Source organism: Pipistrellus hanaki, assembly GCF_964339955.1.
Source record: "Pipistrellus hanaki genome assembly, chromosome: 7".
Lineage (NCBI taxonomy): Eukaryota > Metazoa > Chordata > Mammalia > Chiroptera > Vespertilionidae > Pipistrellus > Pipistrellus hanaki.
In genome coordinates, this window is record NC_140509.1 from 42,255,701 (window position 1) to 42,277,949 (window position 22,249).

At 41.9% G+C, this 22,249-nt stretch overlaps 1 protein-coding gene across 2 annotated transcripts in view; it reads right to left on the reverse strand.

Moving 5' to 3' along the window:
* Positions 1-22,249, reverse strand: part of BACH2 (BTB domain and CNC homolog 2) — a 335,108-nt gene that overhangs the window by 145,776 nt on the left and 167,083 nt on the right. The window lies entirely within an intron of this gene.

A 22,249-nucleotide genomic window follows, 5' to 3' on the forward strand; every position in this document is an offset into this window, starting at 1 on the left:
AAGAGATATTTCTTTATTACATAGAATGAAATGATTTCTCTCTTCCCCTTATCTACAAACTCAATTTCTGCCTAGTAGGATATAGCATATAGTATAAAATGGCTGAAGTAGAGAGAGAAAAAGAGAGATGTCAAAAAATTTCAATTTTATTTTGGAAGTGAGTTGAATTGATCTTCCCAAAAATTTTATCTAAAAGTAAGGAGTGTTTCTATCAAAATTATCAAAAGTCCAAAAGATAAAAGGCTATCAAGAAGTCGACCATTTCCTTCCCTGTGGCTTCTCTTAACAATTTAAACTTCATTCTGCTACTATTAGGTGTCTGGTGGGTAGAATGACTTCTAAATGATTTTTCTTTGCTACGATCAGATATTGCCTAAGTATACCAGGACTATAGGATGTGAAAGCTAAAGTGGTAACAGAGAAAGAAATGACCCATCAAAGAAGATACTTTGCTTTTTCCAAAGGATCCAACTGCGGTAGGGGTGGGGGCATACAAAGAGTTAACCACTAGCAATAACAGAAATGACTGTCAGAAGCTCTTCAGATACTCAAACTACCCAACTAGCATTTCTAAAGCTAATTACAAATTTGGATTCTCTCATTTAAAAATATACTTCGAAGCAGCCCACTTCAGTTTCAATGCTGAACCAAAGCCTGTGCAGTTGGCACATTATCAAAGCAAAAGAAAAAGGAAAAAAAAGCACTGCTTGAACAAAGTTGCCACTTTCAATGTCACTAAATCTTCAACTGCAAAAATACCACAAGCTGAAAATTAGTAATGCCATGTGGTTATGTTATGTTACATTTACACGAGTTTATAGTTTCCCAAGCCTTAAGGGACTCAGACCTCTGCCACTCACAGTGGCTTTGTTCTCGTGGGCAGGTCACTCACTGACTCTGAGTCTCACACGGTTCATGGGTTCTTGTGAGGATGAACTGAAAATGCAGCCAAGAGAATTTTTGCAAACTATAAGTCATACACAAAATGTTGGGTATCATTATTCTTTTTACTAACCCCTTTGTGAGGCATAGAGAGATGAATCCTCATTCCACAGTTAAGAAAACTGACAACAGGAAGATACAGAAATAAAAAACCCAACCACCCCCAAACCAACCCCCCCCCCCACCCGAGTCAGGCAATTTGAGTTTTATCTTTGAAGTAGCCAGGAGCTGGCTGAGTGACTCTGTCCCTGATTTCTGCAGTAATTTGAAGGGGTTGGAAAAAATTATTTTAAGGTATTTAAAAAATATATATATTTTATTGATTTTTCACAGAGAGAAAGAGAGAGGGACAGAGAGCTAGAAACATTGATGAGAGAGAAACATTGATTAGCTGCCTCTTGCACTCCCCTGCCCCCCCCCCCCCCCCCCCCCACACACACACACACACTGGGGACGAGCCCACAACCAAGGTACATGCCCTTAACAGGAATCAAACCTGGGACCTTTCAGTCCACAGGCTGACGCTGTATCCACTGAGCCAAACTGGTTTCGGCGATTTTAAGGTCTTCTTGAGGCAGATGGCTCTGGGACCTGTGGCTTGGCCCGGCTAGAGATGGGATGGGCTTAGGAAAGACCCTTGGGAAGCAGTCCCTCCCGGAGGCCAAGGGCAGCACCCACCATCCGAGGCTGAAGTGCTGGGTCAGGGCCCTTGGCAGCGTCCTACTCCCAGGGATGGGATAGGTACCAGCTAACTTTTTTGTGTAATTAAGGGAAGATAAGGGGCATCCTATGCAAATGGCCAGGGCTCCTGAGGCAGAGGAAGGAGCCGCTGGACGCGCTTGAAACAGCAGCTCATTATTAATGGATACAGGTATTTCCCGACTCTTGTTAACTGGTGTAGCCAAGTAAGTGCATACTACTGGATTATCCGTGTGGCTCACAGCCCCACTGCTGTTTGGCTATCAGTTTCAAAGAGTCACCTCCGGGGGCCACCCCCTTTCTTGGCTGAGCTCCTACAGCACTGAGGGGAGATGTCAAAGGGCTACTGTATGCAGTGTGAGTGCGCATCACTTACAGTTTCACTTTACAAAGATCGGGCCACTAACCCGGACCTTTCTAGTGACATTTCCCAGTGCTAACACAACCTCTGGCAGTGAGGAAAATGCTCAGGATCGGTGCTGTTCATCGTGGCAGTGACTGGCACACCTGGCTGTTGGGATCTTAAAAGGTGCCTAAGCACATGTGTCAAACACAAGGCCTGCGGGCCAAATCCAGCCCGCCAGGCCTTGCAATGTGGCCCGCAACGCGCTGTCATCACTGCACTCTGCTGTCAGTTTATGACATTGTCAGTTTATGACTGTTCAGTAAACCATTCGGCCCGCGATTTAGGCTGGATTTTAGATTTTGGCCCCTTCTCTGATTGAGTTCGACACCCCTAAGGGGACAGAGGAACTGAATTTTAAATTTTAACCAACTTACATGGATTGAAGTTCAAACAGCCACGTGTGGTTAGTGGTACCTGACTGGGCAGTGCAGGTCTGTGTGGGCTGCCTCGCATGCTCGTTTTCTTGGAGAGATTTCAGACCCCAGAAGCCCACTGGCCCACAGCCATTCATTCAACAAGTACCTACTGACAAAGCAATGGTGGCGAAGAGAGTTACGGACACCTTGCGCTCCTGGCACTGCTCAGCTACACTGACGTCCAAACGCCTCACAGAGCCTTGAAGCGTTTCGGCAGACCGCTCTTAGGAAAAGGTGGGTGAGGAGCGACGGCAATGCTACACTAAGCATGAAAGCGCTTCTTTTTCATTTCTCCATATTTACTGTTACCGAAGCGGGGGAAAGTTTAAAAAAGAGATAGCTGAATGGTCACCATTCATTCACTTACAAATAAAAGTAGCATATCCCAGATATGAGAAATCATCTGTAAATAATTTCCTCTTTCACATACTTATATTTACTTAAAAGAAAAAGTCAGTGGGACCTGCATTCCTAAGCTAAGAAAAAAAGTAAATGGCATTTAATTACGGCAATAGTCATAAAAGTATAAGTGGGCCTCCAGCTGCACGCGGTGGGCAGAAGAAACGTTTATACCAATTAGCTGTGAAACGATCAGGCTTTCTAGCAGGTACTTCTGGTATAAGTCAGGCTGATTGCATTCTCTGTCCTTCCAACTCAACTCCTGGCTAAGGTTTCCTTAGTGGTTTTCATGGGACCTGATGCGCAAAGCCCTCTTTGCTTTTCCCCAGGAAATTACAGGTGGATGTATTTTTATCTACATCACAGGTCTAATACCAACAACATAGTTTCTAAGAAACATAAGAGTGGTTTGGTTTAGTGCTTTTCCGATTTCCAATATTGCTTCCCATGAATTTTCTGTTATCACTTCTATCCTAATCACCTCTTCCTACCTTACTGGGATTTAAAGCAAGACCAAGAAAAGAAGACAAAACATTCAGAATTGGTTCATACTCTTGTTTGAACCTGAATCCACGTGTGCCTAAATACAAAAGAACGGTGACATCATGCATATTATCATGTGAGCTGAAAGCTTCACCAAGCAAAACAAGCTGACTTTGCTCAGCATCCCAACAGGCTGTACTTGGATGAGAGCAATGAGCCAATCTGATCTCCTGGCTTCAAAATGCCATTCTGGTCCCCCTGCCCAAAGCCACACTATTGATTTTTAGGGCTAATAAATGATTATTGCACATCTACATACCTACCTACCTACACACACATAGACATACCACACACACACACAAACACAACACACACACACACACACACACACACACACACTGCTTTTTTCTCTGGATTGAGTAGAAAGATAAATTACAGTGGTTAGAAAACAAAGAGTTCAAAATGTAGTTCTAATAATGATTAGAGACTATCATCTATTAGAAAAGGTCAAATCTCAAATGTTCTGCTGGCCCCATGCTGTATAAAAATATTACTAAGAATTTGGTGACAGCTTCAGTAATAAACATGCTGTGAGTGGCTCTGGAGTCCTTATTCATCATATTCAGAAGCATTAGGTGGAGGAGTCACACACCATTTGGTCAGAAGGGTTTTCAATTGACGTTAATTTTTTGGAAACTACAGAGATGAAATTTTTAAAAATCTACATTTCAAACAGAATTTAAATAGTCACTTGTGTAAAGCAGAGGCCTCTGAATCATAGTCTTGTGGCTTTTGTGTTTTGTTCTACTAGCATGGAAAGATGATGCAAAGAAGTGCGCTTTCTTTTTTCTTTCTATCTTTCTTCCTTTCTTTTCCTGCAACAGAGAAAGAAGTGGGGAGGATATTTGGCCATTTCAGACCGGATGGAGAAAATGAAGATAAACCATCTCTGAAAGTTTCCACTTACACATCTCAGGTATTGGGACCAAGTATTCTGGTGGGAGAACCACAGCTAGAAAGTTCACTTCTTTGATATTCAAGATGTTTAAATTCCCAATGAATAGTGAAGAGCTAGCTCAGATTTTTCACCTGTATCATAACAGGATGATGCAATCAGAACTACTTGCCATTGATAATCCAGAAAAGGAAAAGCTAAAAAGAAACAAGTATAGCCCTGTCAGGGTAGCTCAGTTGGTTAGAAGCATCATCCAAGAGGCTAAGGTTGTGGGTTTGATCGGTCAGGGCACATTCAAGAAGCAATCAATAATTCAAACAACAAATCAGTGTCTCTATCTCTCTCTCCTCTCTCAAAATAAATCAATAAAAATTAAAAAAAAGTAACCTGAAATTCATTTTTTGAGTTTCTGTAGATTTCAAATTATAAAAATGGAATACTGGCATATATTTATTATAAATAATAATAATTGTAATTACCATTTACTGAAACTTCTATGTGCTAGGAACTAAGCTAGGAATTTTACAGGTATTATTGGCCCATATGGTGGATGAGAGATCATGGCTCAGAGAGGCAAAGTGCCTTGCCTAAGGTCACATTCAGGGAAAACGGATGAGATGCAATTGAGTCCATGCCCTCCTGACTCTAAGGGTCCCCTCCTCTTCCTGTGCAACCCTGCCATCCACCATTTGGGAGATGACATTCCTCTCCCCCAAGAAAACATAACCTCTTTTACACCTGCTGCCAGCAAAATGTCAAAGTAAAGTGATAAAGCTTTGGGTCCTACAGCAATTTAATTATTTGTGTAAAAAGAGTTGATTAGCTTGTTAGTACTAAAATGATTATATTAAAAATGAAGTATATTAAAAGTGAAGTATATTAAAATTTGCGGTTTCTTAAAAAATAGTGTTATCAGGTCTTACTAAATATGATCCAGATCATTCTCTGAAGGCAAGTTATAAGCATAGGATTATAATGTCTCCGGCGTTTCACTCTGGGTCCCAGTCTTTGAAGAGCATCACCATTCCTGCAATGCCTAAGCAAAATATGCCCGAAGCATTTATTTATTCAAAATACCGTAATTTCCATCCTTATGTCAAAGATCATGTACAAAGTCATGCAGACAGTGACAAGTTGGTCTGCAGAAGTGCAGGTGGGTGCTCACTGGAGGGGCTGCCTGTCAACGTAGTGAAGGGCCGTTTCTTGAGACCTCGGATGGGCTTCTACAGTGCCTGACTCCTCCAGGGTTCGAAGGAAGCAGAGTGCCTTCTCCATAGCTGACAACTCGGCCTCTCTGTGTGCTTTACCTACCAGACGATACTTCTTCCTGGGGAGCTGCACATGCCTGCAGCCTCATCTGCCAGGGGCAGGTACCTCTTGACCTCCAGGTTCCCCAATGGCTTGCACAGAAGACAAGCTGCTGTTGGACGGGCCCCTGGGAGGCTAGTGGAGTCTGCAAAGCTGATCATTGCAGCAGGGGTGAGGTCTGCCAGCCCAGACAAGGACCCCGACGACATACATGGGAGACATGTGGTGTCTAAGGGGAGTGTGAAGCTCCATTTCAGGAAAAGGCATTATCATCGACCCTGTTTCACAACCCAAACACTAGGAGTTATCTTTGATTTTCCTACCTCCCCCTCACTTCTACCATATAATCCATCAGCAAGTGCTTTGATTCTATCATCAATTTATATCTCAAGTCTGCTCACCCCTCTGTGTCTCTATTGCCATCATCATCAGTTCTCACGTGGCTGGCTCCTACTATCATGGCAACTGGCCTCTCTGTTTTCAATTCCCTTTTCCCCTTCCCCAAAGTTTATTTTCTACCTGTCTTTTCCTTCAAAAAAATTTTTTTTTGGTACTCATGGCTATGATTTATTACAGCCAGATCTAATTGGCTCCCAGCTCGAACCCTGACTGGAGACTCTGGCCACGCACCTGCCCGCCCTTCCCCCTCCAGCTGCCATCTCCCCACCAGACGTCTTCTCCCACACAGGCTCTGCTTCCTGCTGCTTCTTCCTCACATGACAAGCTCAGCTTCTCTCTCTGGATTTACAGTCTCCACGTTCCTGCCACCATCTGCCTTGCATAAAAATCAATCACGCTTAATCTTGCTGTGGTCACATACCCTGCAGAGAATGTGGGGCTGCAGCCCCGAATGCGGCCGTGCCCACAACCACGTGGCACCGCCAGGGCCAAGTCCAGGCTCACTGCGGCCCCTCAACCCAGCCCCGTGTCCTAGCCCTCAGTCTCAGGTCACCTCAATCCTTTCTCCCCTCCACTCCCATTTCCAAGCTCCTGGCTGATTCTTGGCAGGCGGAGGAAGAGAAAGAAGTGGAGATAGAGGAGAGCGAAAGTGAGAAGCAGCAGAAGCTGCTGTGTGTACATGCGGGGGGGCTGTGTTTGTCCATATGGAGGTTATACTGTTCTGCAGGCCTTTAAAACGTGTTTTTTTTTTTTTTTTTCTCTCATACTGCACAGATCAGCAGAACTGAAAGGACCTTGGAGAGCCACGAGTCCAACATACACATTTTTCGAAGGAGGACACTGAGAGGGGAGGAAAGGAAGGAAGGAGAAAGCACCTACTGAGGGCCTATCGTCTTGCTTTGGAAACACCGTCCCAGGTCCCACACCAGTGAGTGCAGAGTTGGGACCACACAGCACGTAAATGAGAATTTTCATCCCACACGTTTTTGCCTGTTACGTACGCATTCATGTCACAATGGGAAAGGGCTTGACATTTAACAGATGAAGGTACTTGGAATTCCCATCTCAAAAGGAAAATGGTTTTTTTTTTCCCCTCTGTATTATCCAATACATTTTATATTGTGGTAAAATATGCAAAATGTGAAATCTACCATTTTTACCACCTTCAAGTACAGTTTAGTGGAATGAAATACACCCACTTTGTTGTGAAACCATCACCACTACCCAGCCCAGCACGCGTTTAAATGGGTATTTTCTGAATAGTACGGTTAGAATAAGATCGAAGGACCTCCAAACACAAAGGCAGTAGGAAGAGACAGATAGGAAATAAGCTTTTGTGGGGGATACGGTTCATCTACCACAACCTTGCATACACAGTCTGCCCTCCGCGACGTATTCCCCATTATTCCCAGAGTCCTGGAGCGGGAACGGTGAGAATGCTGGTCACCAGGTGAAAAAGTAGCTTTTGTTGTTTCTCTAGGATCTGTATCACCTTACAAAAATGTTGGGCAAACTAGGACAGCACAACTTCCACACTTCCTCCATAAAAGGACAAGTTAAACAGTATTTCTTGGAAAGACAGGCATTTACCAACACACCACATCTAGATGGAGCTGTCTCCGCCACTCCAGTCTGTTTCCAAGCAGGGTTTCAAAGCGCTGGCACAGAGCACAAAGAATGTCCCTTAGCTATTCAATGTCGAGTTCCACCCCACAATACATTTAGCGAGATTCCTTTTTCCCCTTCTCAGTTTAATGACCTCAAATGTACCAACATCCTGTCTTACCTAATCCCCGAACAAGTTCTATCAGATGCCAGGGCAGAATCAGACAGCACTGCAGGCAGTGAGATCATTCGCTAGGAATTCATTTTTATTCCAAATATTAGGAGTGCCAGACCGTAGGACACAATCTATCACACAGCCGGAAAATTAGCCTGGCACCTGAAGAGAAACATCTAAACTCATTAAAAAACAAAACAAAAAACCCTTCTCCCGTTATAGGCCCTTTAACAACCTGATGACGGTCTCCCCCAAAAAAGACGCACAGACACAAAACCTGCCACCATCGCAGAAAGGGCTCAGGGGCCCTGACAAGCCTGCGAATCTATGGACCCACAGGAATCCGTGAACCCAGGTTAAAATCCCCTGAGTTCACTCATCCACAGGCCCTGGTACTGCATCCTGGTCCCTGGCACACTCCCAGGTGACATTCCCTGGATGAGAAATGGCCTTTCTTGTTTTGGTTCTAGGAACATCCGCACCTGGCTTGGGGTCAGACCCGCTGTCAGCACGGCTGTGCCTCTCCCCACGTGGGTGGCCACGCTGGCGATACTCATCTCCCTCGCCATCTCCGTGCCTGTGCCACCCTGATGTGCTTGGGTCCTGCTCTTTAATTTGCTGTCATGGAGTCTGCTGTCCCTCCCCGTCCCCTTCTTTTTCCCTGTTGGCCTTTTATGGCACTCTTAAAAAATTAAACTTGATTTTTTAATTTACTATGAAAGTGACAATCTCCAATTTTGTATTTAAATCCTTTGCTTTTTCTCCAAAAGCATCCTTTAACCTTTCAAAGCTTTGCCCCTTGGAAATGATACGCCCACCATTCTCCGCTGCAGGCCCTGCTGTCTCTGTGCAGCCAGAGACAGGGTTCTGCGGGAGGAGCAGTGGGAAGAGAACAGCTCGAAGTCAGACAGACCCCGTCCCATCCCAGCTGACTGCCTCTAGCCACCTAATTTAAATAAAAGCTCAATTTCCTAACATGAAAAAATAGGGATGAAATACCAACCTTTAGATATTTATTTATTTTTTTTTTTTTAGCATTCCATTGTAGTTTTGATTTGCACTTCCCTAATGAAAAATTATACTGAACATCTTTTCATGCACTTATTGTACGGTGCTAGCTACTTGTATGGTGTTTATTTGTTTATTTATTTATTTATTTATTTTTTAGAAATACCTATTTTATTCATTTGCCTATTACTTAATTGGTGTATTTATCTTTTGTAAGAATTCTTTATATATTCTGTACAAAATCCTGGATCAGATGTAGGATTTGCAAATATTCTCTCCCATTCTGTGGGTCCTCTTTTTCATTTTTTTTTAATGGTTTCTGAAAGACAGAAGTTTTTAATTTTAAGAAGTTCTATTTTTTATTCTGCGTCTTGTGCTGTTAAGTGTCATAAGCTAAGAAACCAATGCTTAATTTAAGGTTACAAAATGTATTCCTATGTTTCTTTTAAGGGTTTATAGTTCTAACTCTTATATTTAGTTTTATGACCCATTTTGAGTAAATTTTTGTATATAGTGTAAGGTAGGGGTCTGATTTCATTCTTTTGTATGTGAATATTCAGTTACTCCAGCATCTTTTGTGGAAAAGACCGTTCTTTCCCCATCAAATCATTCTGGCACCCTTTTGAAAACTGATTACAAATGTTTATTTCTGGATTCTCAATTCTATTCATTGCCTATCCTGATTAACACTATCTTGACTTCAAAACTTGTAGTACATTTTAAAATCAGAAAGTTGTCCAACTTTGCTCTTTTCCAGTGTAATTTAGCTATTTGGAGACCTTTGAATTTCCATACAAATTTTAAAATTAGCCTGTCGATTATTCAAAAAGGCTAGCTGGTATTTGGGGGATTGTGTTGAATATGTACCATATGTTGATCAGTTAGGTGGTTCAACAATATTATCTTCTAATCTATTAGATGTCTTTCCATTTATTTAGGTCTTCTTAATTTCTTCCCATAGTGTTCTGTAGCTTTAAGTATATAAATCTTGTATTTTTTTGGTTAAATGTATTCCCAAGAAATTCATTCTTTCTGATACTATTGTAATAGGGTTGTTTTCTTAATTTCCTATCTTTCATTGCTTGTACATGAAATAAAATTGATTTTTATACATTGACTTTTTATCCTGCTTGCTAATTCTAATAGTTGTGTGTGTGTGTGTGTGTTTTGTGGATTGGGGTTTAAGTATCTTTAAGTATTCTAAAGCACAGGTAGATCCTAGAACATAAATGGAGCGGTTAAATAGCACTGCCAATACTAAGAGCCCACACTCCTAGTTCCTCTTCCCTTGGTACTGGGTGATGGTCCTGCTCCTGGGTCATAATCTGGCAACCCATACGATGACTCAGAGATAGTTCCTGAGACCAGGCTACCTGACGTTACTGAAGTGGTGTTATACAGCCAGGCCAGGATCTCAGCCTGCTGCCTGAGATCTGTTTAAATGGGAATCATTAAGTAAGGATGTCACAGGGTCTGGCCTCACCATTCTCAAAGTTTTGCTTCTATGAGAAACCACATCCTCAAGGAGTTTTGGACCTCCTGCAACAGGGACTTCTCATGGGCTTTCACATAGATACATCTCCTTACGTACACCTTTTCTCATCACATCAGGACAGCCTCCCAGTGTGCACTACCTTGAGGGAGGGTGGTGGTTATTTTCGCCAAAATGGCCACACGTGACGCAAATGACACATGTACTTTACTGGATTATATTTTGCTTCAGTTTTAAAAAAATACTGATTTCCAGCCAGCCAGCAGGCAGAGACCTACTTTGCATCTTGATCCATGAGTCACTGATTTAAGCACGCATTTGCCCAGAATACCCGGGCATGTGAAAGTATCAAAATATCACACTTTGATTGATTCAGAAAGTTATTTTCTACCACGGTGCAGCCTGAGAGTTTCTGTGCTGCGTCTGACTAACTGGGGAGGCGCAGCAACAGACAGCCGGGAGCTGCTGCCTGGAAGCCCTTGTCCCTCCTCTCGGGCACCGAGGTCCCGGAGTAAACCCCTCTGTTCCCCATGGCAGAGCGTGCCGGCAGGGCGCTCCTGTGAGCATAAGCTGGGTATCGGAGTCATCTTTTGAAGGGATCCTGGTATTTCGGTTTGACAAAAATCGAGAAACATTTTAGAAAGAAAATCGGATTTGTGTGTGTAAATGAAGAATATTCCTGAAAAGAAACTCTGTTACGAAACTGAAATCTGGAGACCGCGGTGGTGCTAAGTTGAGTCATCAGTTCCCTTTACACCCTAATAATTGACGGCACTTTGATCACAGTGGCTGCTCTGGGTGATGCTTTCTTGTTTGCTTTTTTTGAGTACTTCCTTGTGTAAACAGGTTGTCTCACTATCGTCTTGCAAACATGTTTACATTTGGGGGATCATGGGGGAACATCTGTTAGAAACAGATTTCATGCTTTTCTGTCAACTTAAGGGAAAGCTGAATCATAGTTCTTGTCATAGAAAAAAGCTACTGGAGAGTTAAGTGAAGTTCTCCTGGAAGGGGATTCGATGGGCTAGTTTGATGGCCCTGCGAATATAGACTTAGAGATTTGTCCTGAAGACATCCATCTGAAGCGGTTAGAAACAGGCAGCCATTATTTTCCATTCTTGACCACAGGGACAAGGAGATATAGAGAGATTAAGTGGCTTGGTCAGTGATTAAGAAAGTGGCAAAAAGGGTACCCCACAGGCCTTTTGCTTTACAATCTTCAAGTATGGAGGGTTCAGTGTTCTCCCTCCCCCCCCCCCCCAAAGTGTTACTATTTCCTGCAATTTTATTAAGGTCACTTACGCAAGAGAGAACAAAAGGGCTGAGTGATGGACTCTAAAGATGAGCAATCCTTAAATCTGGGCCCTGAGTTAGAGATCTAGGGGTGTATGGAAAGGAGGGGGCATGCTGAAGGAAACAGGAACAAAGCTGGGAGGAGAGGTTGAATGAACAGGAAGACTTCAGGCACAATCAGGCAAAATGCTCTACTGAAACCTCAGCACGGAGCCTGCACCTGCCCCTGCCACGCCCAGAAGCACCATGCTCCTCGTGGAGGGTGCACTGCCTGGCTCTGACCCTCAGAGCCATCACTGTGTGGAGGGAAGTAACTGTCATCAGGAGGGAACAGGAGGTGCAGCAGGCAGGTTCCACAGAATTTCCCACAGGCAGTACAGCCCCATCGGCCAGGCTAAGGAACATCTGTGTGCGCCCCCTTTCCCCCGCCCTAAGCTTTGAACCTAATGCTTTCCCCCTTCAATACTAAAGAATTACCCAGGGGATCTTCCAGGGTCAAGGAAGAACATTTCCCTAGGCCCTTCCAGGAGGGATGACCAAACAGCCAAGGGGTAGCTGTTGAAGGAGCTGTCGATGTCCCTTGGGTGTGTATGTGCTACTGTGTCCATATGCATGCCTCCAGGCCCCTGTAGTGTGGGACAGAGCAGGGGAGTGAGAGGAGAAGGGACAGGAAAGAAGGGTCAGGGTGTTCAATGGCTTTCCCTATACACCGTATCGCAACTCAGAACTCCAAGGAGCCTGTGAAGAAGCTGGCCTTCTGAAGGTCATTGTGTGAAGGTAGAAGGACAGAATATATGTCATGCAACCTATTTGTTAGCTTGATTCTTTTAACTTTAATAGTTATATATGAGCACATGAGCTTCAATTGTACTCTTGCCCTATCTGCACCCATGGTGGGGCCAGACCTTTCCGGGGGCAGCTAACTCAGGGCTGTGCAGCCTGCAGACTGTAGGTGGGCACTTGGGAGGGTCATAGACACTGACCCTCTGGATGAGGAAGTGGAGGTGGCTGCAAGGGGCTTTCAGAACACACAACAAAGGTTCCCTTCACTGTTGTTTTGGGGAGACTATTCTGAAACATGTTAGTCACATTTTTTCCCCCATCTGGCTGCTCTGTACCCAAATATATCAGGGTCTGGCTATGGGTTTACTAACCAAATTTTAATATTTTTTCAATCATCGAATTCTTTTATCTCTTGTGGGTTCTTTCCCCCCATACATACTAGTACTTTGTAACACATTTATCAGCAGCTGGTTTGGTACTAGTGGGAACCAAACCAGAGGCAGTAACACACATCAAGGAAGGAACAAATGTAGCCAGGAAAAGAAAAAAATGCCAGCGAACGTTAGGCTGAACTGTAAGAAATAATTAAGTAGCTATACCTCAAATGCATAAATATGATTCATTTTTAAAGGCCCACACATGTTACACCCACTTTCAGGAGTTTCCCAAAGTAATTTAAAGCTATTTGATGTTGCTTCCTGTTTTTCAGTCCTTTTATCTATTGATGGGGGTGGCAAGTCTAATGTTACCAACTGAACAAGAAGAAAAGTGAAGGATGGGGCAAGTTTCCTGGCTTTAGTCATCACAATCTGCTTTAAAAGTTCTTATTTTTAGATCGCGAAATTTGGGGCTCTAAGCTTCAAAGTAATTAAGATTCATTCCATATTATACCATAAGATTGCACCAACATTTTTTTTTTGAGTTAACTAACTTGAATCAACCATATAGGCTTCCTGTTCTCTCCAAGGCTCCCTACTAAAGCAAAGAGAAAGAGGAAAACAGGGCCAACGCTCATTGGCTTTGGTCTGTAGTCAATACATTTCCCTTTTCTTTCTTAAGATAAGAAGACCTTTTCATATTCTGAAGCCAAAGTTTCATAAACACTGGAGTATTTAGGAGATATTTATTCAATAAAATTTCCCTCAGGTGCCAGCAGCAGCTCTGGAGACCTGGCTACTTCTTGTATTTGGCATCAACTGCTCATTATTTTAATAACATAGATGGTTAATGAAAAGTGAACCTACATTCTTCTTGAAATAAACACCAGTAAGTACCATAGCAGGGTGAAAAGCATTTTCAGGGTTGGCCAGTACAACCTACCATCAAAGGTTTGACCATCAAGTGGTTGGTTCTGATTAAACACCTCCAAGGTGAAGAAAGGTACTATCTCCTGAGCAGTCAAGTCCATTTTGGAGAATTACATGCACATTATCATTGCAGATATCATTAGAGAGTTCTCTCTGGGGCAAACCTGCCTCCTTATAGCCTAGAAACTCTGGTCTGCCCACCAGGGTTCCCAGAGCATGGACAACACCTATACATGTGCTAGGGAGCAATCATGGCTCCATCTCATTTCAACCTAAGTCTTTTCTGTAAGTAGTTGGTTCCAGTTCCTTCAAATGTCACTTGGGACATGGTTTCACGCTCTCATACCATCACTGTCTTAGCCATTGTCCTTTGGAAAAATGCTCTAAATTTAAAAGTAACTACTTAAATCTAATATCACACAATAGCCAACAGCACATTTACCAATATGTCCATCAAAATGTGATCCCAAATATAGCCTAATTTTAAGTGAGGGACAGACGGAATAATCTATTGCCTTCTTAGTCCTGCAACACAAATCACAATTTCATTAATGTTTTGGGTAGCTCCCTAACATCACTGACTAGGATTGAGCCTGTAGGAATTAAAGCCTACAAAGACATTTCACATATTGCTATTGCCTTTTATTCCCCATATTCTCTATTTGAGAAGTTTATGTGTGTGTGTGTGTGTGTGTGTGTGTGTGTGTGTGTGTCTACAACTGTACCTTGACATTTATTCCTATTATTCAATGTCTACTCTACAACACCATTTCCCCCGCCCCCCTCTTTATTTGTTTATCCACTCAGAGGCAAAGGAATACACAAAAGAGAACTGTGCTCAAGAGATTTTTAAATCATGAAATTGTACCAAGCTTACAAAGCAGTGGGTAGTTAGGGTGAGAACTAACTTAGCAAACAATACCTTTGAGAATTGACTCAGAATGTGTTCTGTGCTGAATCCTGCTTAGTCAATTCCGAGAGGAAACTCGGAACAAATATTTACCATATTTACTTATTTCTTCTACTGAGAACTATTTAAGACAAGAGGATGTTTAATGATGAAACAGATTTCAGGAATTCTGCTCTGCGCAGTGTCCTGTCCCTGGGGTATGAAGACCGATACAAGTCCCAGCCTCATAATGAAACCAGACACAGTTCACTTCCTTTTTTTGTGAAACCACCCCCTCACCTTGGGGATGTCTTGAGATGACACAGAATTAAGTTAGTCATGTATCACTAACCTGAGATACTGAAGGCAATGACTGGCAATCATTCCCATCAGCAACAATAATATTTAAAATATCATCCTGGGAAGAAGAACAGCATTTGCTTGGGATGAAACTGAGCCCTGACTATGCTTATGGGCTCCAGCTGCTGATCCCTCCAGTCTCCAATGGAGAAAAGAGATTTTCAACTCCAGGGTTGTTTCCTTTCCTAATCAACATAACAAGGAGAGGTCAAGAAGGGTCCAGTCAGAGATGAATGGACAACTGGGCTACACGTCCATGGCTTACTACTGAAAGTGCATAACCGAAGCAATTACAGAGCATTCTGTGAAATTCCCTCCACCTCCCCACCGCGGGCTTTTGGGAGGCAGCCTGGCTAACAGGTCAGAGAGAGAAGGCCTATCCAATACACAGGCTGCTTTTCAGGTGGGCTGCCTCCTTCCTGCAGCTGGAGGAAGAGAACTGATGGCCGGGGCAGTGGTGAACGGTTGCCATCTCCCCAGAAAGAGTGGGGAAGAACTCCCCAAACTCAAACAAGTGAAAACAAACAAACCCTAAAAAACAAAGGTAGGCCCTCCATCTTTCTTGTCTAATAGCCCTCAAAAGAAATTTCTCCCATTTTTTTTGGCTGTTTTCTACTGCCAGCCTTTTTAGTGAGGACATGTGGATAGTCTGCCCCATTCTTGAGCATCCCGTATGCCCTGCTTCCTCTTACCAGAAATCAATCGCTAGTCCTGAGGACTGCACCCATTCCTTCTCCTTCATTTAAGGGATTTGTTCCTGCATTTATCGTCACTCTCCCCATGACAGCAATTTCTCCCTCTCCTGGACCATTGGCACACAGGCATTTTTAAAACGCTCATCTCAAAGCCCCTTCTTAGGTCCACAAGTTCTCTAGGTACCACCCTTCCTCTGAACCTCGGAGGAGTTGTTTAGACTTGCTGCTGCTATTTTCCCTTTCTCTTCTTAAGCTGGTGTAAGTCAGTTTTGTGTTATTTCAGAGAGAGTGCTTTTATCTGGGTCACCAATGATTCCATCTTCCCAGTTCCATGTGCTCTTCATCGTACATGACTTCTCAGCATCATTTCACTTAGCTTCTCACCACTATGAAACAGCCATGGGTTCGCACCACACTGTCCTACCTTCTTGCTTTCCTTTCTCACGTCACTTGTGATTCCTACCCTGTTTCCTCGGCTGGCTCCCCCTCTAAATGGTTGCATGTTTCAGGGATCCAACCTTGGACTTTTTGTCTTCTCTAATAACACTCATTCCCAGGCCTATGGCTTTTGCTACCTCTAAGCTGAGAGCTCCCAGTTTTATTCTATCTTGCCTTGACCTCTACCCCGATATCCATATCTAATGACCCACTCAGCATTAGAACGGTATGCCCAACATGCATCTCAAATACAGCATGGTTAAACAGGATTCTTATTACCACTCTCCCTACCAGCACCCTCTTGCTTGAAACCTTTAAGAGTTCAACCTGCTCTTAGAATAGAATCCTGCCAGGCCCCTTCTCCTCATTCATCCTGCGGGCCATGCCTCGACCCAAGTCCTGTCTGCTTCGGTGCTTTTGTATTTTATTATGCCTTGGCTTGGAAGGCTCTTTCCCAGGTCTTGGCATGGTAAGGTCCTTCTCTTCATGCAGGTTTTAGCTGCTGTGTCAGTCATTACCTGACCTTCCTCGGCATACCTCCCCATAATCACCCTCTCCCTGATCACATAGCTCCATTTTATTGCCTGTATAGCACTTATCTCGCTCTCTTTGAAATCATCTTGCTTATTAACATGATTCCTGGCTTATAGTCTACATTCCTGAAGTGGACTGTGAATTCCACCAGGACAGGAATCGTGTTTCTTGCGCTATGCTCTATTACTACCATCTAGCCCTTGGCTAATATCTGCTGAGTTGAGGCAAGCATACCTGGGTAACAATGGACGGTATGATACTATATAGGAAAGCCCTCTGTGTATTGCAATATAACATACAAACATATAAGATAAGAAAACTAACATGCCACATAGATGACGTCTAAAACAAGTCATTGATGACATCATCACTCCAGGAAGGTGTGTCACTCTGACTCCATTTTTGTAGATGAAACAAGGGTCCAGCTTTCATTGTCTATCACCAGTCCTTGTCTTCTCCAGGCCATCCTCTACAACTTTCAGCACAAAACCCGGTTATATCACTTCCCAGCTTCCTACTGACTTTAGGATGGAGCTGGAACACAGCTTCCAAGGCTGTTCATGATTTCGGGGTGCTGATCCTTCTCCAGCCTCCTCTTTGGCTGCTGCTTCTACTCTGACCTGGGTCCAAGCTGCCCTAAAATTCAGTTTTCTTTAAAGTACCAGGCACTGATATCTCAGGATTCATGCAGTTATTCTCTCTTCTTTCCCCTCCACCAAGTCATCCTTAAGTTGTAAAATTAGAGAGCACTTTCTCTGGGAACATTTTCTGAACCTCCCTGTCTGGATTAGGTTTATTTCTAGGTAATCTTACAGCATGCTATAATTCTGCAATAACAGCCTTTGTCATATTGGTGCCACTTACTCATGCATGTCTCCTCCACTCAATTACAAGCCCCCTGAGGGCAAGAACTGTGCTCAACTGTCCATCACTGTGCCTTAGCACCTAGCGTGTCACCTGACACAATATGTGCTCAATAATAATCATAGAATTAATGAACAAATCAGTGAAAACGTGAATCCCATAAAAGACAAAAGAAATAATTCTAGAGTATGTGTATGTGGTTAGCTTTGATTTCTCTCTCTTTTTTAAATCTTTAATTCTTCCTAATTTTTGAACTTTATTTTCACTTTCTAGTCTTTAGTTATATTTTGGATCAACATACATCTCTCCATTATTTTGCTTTACATACCAGTCAAGAATAAACAAGTGTTCTTTACCTTATTTAAGTTTAGGCTCTTTTATTTTAAAGTCTTTTCACCTTCACTTTCTTCTACTTTACCTCACGTTTACAAGCATCTGCAGTTATTCCTCTGTTGTGTTTATTACTAACTATAATAGTTTTCTTTTATGATTCACTATAGTTTCATTTATTGTACAGCATTGTTTAAGGATAGTTAAGTCTAACACACAAGGTAAAGTTCCTTACAGCACCGATTTTCAAATGCTGTGCCAAGGCACACTGGTGTGGCACAGGAGTTTTTATAACATGCAATGCCCGATTAGCTAGTCAGGGGCACTGACCTCTTTTCCCTTAGACAGTCAAAAATAAAAAATGACAACAGCCAACACAACAATACCCATCTGGTGTGAATGAAACAAAATTATATCTATTTTTTGTCAGATAGGCAAAACTGTATCTATTGGTGTGCCGCAGAATTTTAGTAATTAGTTTATATGTGCCATGAGATGAAAAAAGTTGAAAATTGGTGCCTTAGAGCAATTAAAATTTAAGCTAAAATCTTTAACACAAAGCCATCTCCTAAGGACATCTTCCAGGAATGTAATGCTACCCAAGAAACCTGAAGGAGAACCAGGTATTATTTATACTAAGGGAGTAGGAAAGGGGCTTCACACATCTGACTTCTCTTGCCATGGACTAGTTTTCCGTGCTCTGTGGATAATGCGGACCAGATGAGAGGACAATGATATTCCATGAGTACATAACTCTTTCAAGCAACTGGACTGCAAATTAGGAAAAAATTACTCTCCAGGGATTAAAACAGCTTTCTAAGAGCCCCTGTTATTGCATCCAAGTATATCACTAATCCCACTGGGGGAGTTTATTCCTTTGAAAGATCCAGCCCCATAGCTGATAAGAATTGTGATAAAGAATTCCATTGTGTCTGTAATTACCTGTTGTGTATACAGTCATATCAATGATCAGTGCACATGAACTACAATTATCCTGTTAATGTTCATTTTTTTTTTTATTAAGCCAGATATACATTTGGTGAGTGGAAAAGCCTTAGTCATGTAAAGACCAATATGCACTCTTAAGAAAATCTGACAACATTCAGCAACAGGGCCACTGTAAGTATCTAAAGTTAAAGTGGAATGAGCGAAGGATCATTTGTTCTTCTTTGCATGTATTCAAACTGGTAGCAGCATAGCCCAGAGTGTGGGCTCTGGGACCTAACCAGGCCTGGATTTGGATCCAGGGTTTGCCTGCCTATAAGGTATCTAGACAAAGTTATTTAACTCCTCTATGCCCAGTATTATAAAATGGATAATAGTACTTACCAAACAGTGTTTTCTTTGGGAGGATTGAAAGAGATAATACAATATAAAGTGAAATTTGAGTCCAGTCCCAAGTACACAGCAAATCTTCAGAATATTTTACTGAAATTAAATATCATATTTTATGTTTTATTCCCCTTTGTACAAACATGTGACATATTATAATACAAAATGTAAAAACTTTTTTACATGTAAGGGTTTATGTGACACTTGTGAGCGTCCCTGAGAAAAAGTACATTTGGGATCTTTTGTCTCCAAGCGGTAAGGACTGTTTGAATTTGTACCTGTCATGCACATGTAGCTACATTTAATGATGGTGATTAAGTTATGATCCCTCCAAGGTCTCCTGGGAACCCAGCCCATTCTGCCTTTAGTTAATCATGTTAGTTTCAATCAATAATTAAAATATGAAGACTTAATGAAGGACATAATAATAATTCACAGATGCCAAAAATCAGGTTAAACACTGATATAATGTCCAAAATACATTATTTAAAATATGGCACACATTATAGAGAAATGTATAATGATAGTTTAACCTACCACTTGATTTGTGATGTAGGTTTACTGAGCCATTACTTTAAACTAAAAAGGCTGAGATTTAAATATAGAGCCTACATAAGCAGCTGCTGAAACAACCTTCTAAAATTATATAATATTCCAGCAGCTGGAATAGTAATTATTTATTGAAAATATTCACAATTTGATATTACCCAATACTGTCAAAGTCGTTAGAAATATATAATTAACATTTACTGAAGAGTCTTAGTGGGTAAAAATGTTTTAAGTAAAACAAATATTTAGTTATTGGCAAAAACAACTTCTTAAAATATAGTATTCATTCACTTGAAAAGAAAAGTACTAACTTGGACATTATGCCCAAGTGAAAAACTCCCCAGATGTGTGTGTGAAAACATGTGATCTGCCTCCCATTGAAACAATGTAAGAATCAGGGAGTTGTCATCTTGCTTTATATTACTTGTCATAGTTTGTCTGGGACTAGATAAATGGGTCTTTCTCAGGTCTCAGGAACATTAAGGACTCGGAAAAGTCAGCAAAGCACTCAGAGATTCTAATTCAGTGGAAAGATACACACTGAAGAGTCAGAAGAGCTGGCTCTAACTACCTTTTTTTTTAAAAAAAAAAAAAAAACAACAACAAAAAACAAAAAACTGTATGAGCCGAAACTGGTTTGGCTTAATGGATAGAGCATCGGCCTGTAAAAAAATAAAAGCTGTATGACTTTTCTTCATTCGTTCGTGCATTCATTCACTGATTCATTCATTCCCTATTCCAGGTATTAGTGATATCAACAAACAAAACAGACATGCCCCTAATAGAGCTTATTCAATAAGGCTCTACTAGCACCCTAAAAATGAGGTGGGGGGGGGGGAGAGACACGAACCAAAAACAAGGCAAGGAATTGAAACCAAATATCACAATAGAAAGTCCATGCTGGTCACGACTCTCGTGGAGCGAACTGTCTTTGGGCCCGTTTCTTTATCCATGGAATAAGAACAGAAACACCTGCTTTCTCTACCTTAAGGTCCAGACTGGGAACATCCTATATGTTACACAAATTTAAATCACAAGAAAAAAAAACCAAGACAGTCCCTTATCAGAATAAACAATTAGGAATACGAATTCTCTTATGTTCAAGATTTTCAGAGCAAAGCTTGCCTATTACACAATGTATTACACAATACATTGATATGTTTACTGGCTCCGCAGAAGAAGCCAAATATCTGCAAAACTATAAGCCTATAAAATATACTGAGGACACTGGTCAGTGAATGCTGGAGGCTGTTCTCTGTTACCCGGGGAACCGCTTGCTTACACTATTAATGCCAGCTGCACTTGTCACTGTAATGACATAATTTAATTAAATAGTATGTTGGCCAATGACATACAAATGTGAAAATAAAGTTATTTTTCTGAAAAATTAGTGAAATAAAGGACATGAAAGGAGCAAGTTGCTGGAGGAAATCTGCTATTGAATAAGATAATTCAGGAATAAGATAATTGTGAAAGACTGGAAAATAATAAGAATTTAAAATGATTTTGCACTCAGAGTGTATTGCAAGTGCCTTTAAAAATTATTTCAATTTTAAGAGACTGAACACAAAAGCCATGCAATGAATGCACATAAAAAAATGACACAGAGCTTTCAATCAGCAGACCCGAACCCAGGAGAAGCTTTGGGCTCACATCCAGAGACTGGCAAATAACTCTTCATCGGCAGCTTTAGGTCAGTATGTTATATAGGCTATGTCGTATCTTAAAAAAAAAAAAAAAAAAAAAAAAGAATTATTCATCCTTTAACTGATTTTTTTAGCTAACCAGAAAACATGTGGCCCAGTCAGGTTAGCTAAGAGGACTGTACAACCAGCCATGAATTCCTGGAATCTCTGGGAATATGGAGTTTCTTCTCTTTGTTTTTCTGATTTTTGATTTTTGATTGTCTAATTTTCCCCAATAGTCATTCATTGCTCATTTAATTAAAAATACTTTAATGTAAGTTTTAGGCATCCTGGAGCAAGCCTTTGTATATTTAAAGGAAGAAAAGATCAAGTATTTTTGCTCATGCTTTGTTTACATTGTCATTTTGAGTTTTGCAACCCTATTTCTGGGAGAAACAGCGATAAGACTTGCTATTATTTGTAAGATGGCACTATTTGTAAGATCAGATTAATTGGGGTTCAATTAAGTTGAACCTCCCAAGTAGCAAGCGCTGGACATTTCCAGGGTCAAGGTTGACTCTGGGCAGCGATGAACAAGGTTTCCTTTTACTAATCTGGTCCTCCTGCACATTTTGGGAAACGACGCAAGTCCAGGTGAAGCTGGTCTCTGCCTGGGCCACAGGGGCTGTGACTCACAGCATCTGGCTGGGGATGCCCAGGGGTCGTGCATGACCAGACATTGGCAAAACACTTTTGAGAAACCTCCTCCTCAAATGAAAATACCCCTTGTGAGAAACCGGTCCCATGGACTGAACAAGAGTCAAGTCAGTAAAACACCTAAAAAAGACAAATGTTTGCTGGTCGCAGTATCAAACCCAGGCTGCCCTCCCTTCCCAGAACACACCGAGGTTTACAGGAAGGGACTGCTTGAGAGCAGTGAGATGGGATACCTGGCAAGACTCG